Genomic DNA, 2,396 nt, shown 5'->3' on the forward strand with positions numbered 1-2,396 from the left:
TTACCTTTACATTTAAATCTTATGGATATCAGGTATTTGAACTTATGTATATATATGTGTTAAGATCTCTTACTTTTCTAAAAGGTATTTAAGGCTATGTACTATATTATGTATTACTTTAATTTTCGAGGACGAAAATTTTTATAAGGTGGGTGGAATGTAAGACCCAAGACTTTTGAGAAGTCCTATTTTGAACTAATCTCAAATCATATATTTATTTATATTTTTAATTTCATAAATTATCTTATTGAAGGTAATTAATGGTAGTTTTGATTAATTGGATTTGAAATAAATTAAGGTTTTTATCCAAACTTTATGCTTATGGAGTATTTCTCTATTTACAACTTAAAGTTCTAGAAATCTAAAAATAATGAGTTTGGGCTATTTAAATTAAGATTTTATCTAATTTTACAATTATTGAGTTATTTTATATATTTAAATTGTAAAGTTGATAGTTGTGAAATAATAAGGATTTTTATATGATTTGGACTAAATAATTAATATTTTAAAATATTGATACTACTATTTTGGAAAATAAAGAAATTTAGTATATTATTTCTAATTTTTGGATTTGAATATTTTATTAAAAATAATTTGTAAAATGGATGATCAAATAGTATTTTATATATATTATTATTGTTGGATTAGAATTTATTTTCAATTACCATATTATCCATATTTTATTTGAAATTACAAAATTACCCTTGTACCTAATTTTACCCTAATCCTAAAACTCAACACACAACCCTAACCTTGGAAACCCTACCCGGTTATCCGGTTCCCCTGACCCAGTGCACACTAGTGCACCTAACCCTAACAACAGCAGCAGTAGCTGCAAACAAAATGAAGAAAGGAAGAGATAGAAAGGGAAAAAGAGAAGAGGGGGAGGACCGGAGGGGAAAGAGAGGAGGAAGGAAAGGAGGTGGCGCCGGTGGGTGTCACTGCCACCGTCGCCGCCGTCGTGACGCCGCCAGGAGGTCGGAACAGAGAGAGTGAGGAATCGGGAAAGAGGGATGGTGCGGTGCCGGCGAGGAGCGCCGTCGCCGTTGCTGTCGCCAGGAGAGGGAGGAGCCGCTCCAGAGTTGCGCCGTCTTGCCGCTAGGTCACTACGCCGTCGCGCTGAGGGAGAAAGCTTTCGGGAAGGAAGAGGACGCCATCAAGCTTCTTCCCGTCACTACCATCGCCAACCATGGAGGAGAGAGAAGAGGCGAGCGCGAGCCAAGATCCGCGCCGGAGAGTTACCGCCTGGGTTCTGTCATCACCATCTTGCCTCTGCCGGCGAGCACGACGAGAGAGAGAGATCGGGCAGAGAGAGAAGACTCGTGAGGGAGTCACCACGGGAAGGAGTTCGCCGCCGTGTCCCATTGCTTGCGCCGCCGCCATCCACCCTCCCTGCTGCCAGTCGCCGTTCGCAAAGAAGAGAGGGAGAACCACCGCGGATCTGCTGTCGCCGCCGCGTTGCTGGCCTCGCCGTTGTCGTGCTTGCGCTACTGCTGCGTCACCGGAGTTCCATGCCGCCACTGCTGCCGCCGGGAACGCCACGGCCGGTAAGGGTTTAAGTTGGTCTTCGTTTCCTTTGGGTTTCCGGAAGCTTCATTGTCGTTGCATGTTAATTTCAGTTGTTGTTGTCGGAATCCAGTAGCCGCTGCTGTTTGAGGTGGCTGCCGGGCTGCCGCCAAGCCGGTTCGGAGACCGCCGCTATTTCGGTTCAGCCGTTCCTTCTTCGTTCGGTAAGCGTCTCGATCTAAAAGCCCTCTAGTTACTGCTTCATTATATGTTGAGGTGTTGTAGCATTCATTGTTATGAGAGTTAATCTCGGCTATTATATGTTGCGATTAGAGTGGTTGTGGTTGCTGAGAAAGCGGGTTGGAGCTGAGGTTTTGACTGCAGTCGATATTCGGGTCAATACGAAAGGAGTCAGTTAGCGAGTTTGGGTTGTGATTTCAACGTATCGAGGTAGGGGCTTTTTATACAAACTGATTCATTTTAAAGTGGAAGTTGTTATAAATAGATATACTGTACAAAATGTATTTCTGGTGGTTATGTGAGTCTTATGAATTGTCTGGTTTTATCTTGAATGAATATGGGTGCTTGTTTGATTGTAACAATGTCTGATTTTGATAAATTGGAGATTTATGGATTGGTTGATTTGAATGATTTTTGATAATTTGAAAGTTGAGTTTTGTTTTATTGAAAATTGATTTAGTCTTGAACCTGTCAGAAAGGATTGATGATTGGTTTTGTTGGGACCCGAAAAGGGTGGCAAAGTCCAAGTTTTAGGAGAGATGCTGCCGAAATTTCTAGAAAATCTGAGATTTTGATTGGAATTGTTATTTTGGAAAAGAATGAATTATGCTTTGACTTAAAGATTTCATAAATAAATTATGTTTGAACTT

The sequence above is a fragment of the Arachis ipaensis genome, chromosome B4 (genome assembly GCF_059453495.1).
Source record: "Arachis ipaensis isolate K30076 ecotype BB chromosome B4, ASM5945349v1, whole genome shotgun sequence".
Classification (NCBI taxonomy): Eukaryota; Viridiplantae; Streptophyta; class Magnoliopsida; order Fabales; family Fabaceae; genus Arachis; species Arachis ipaensis.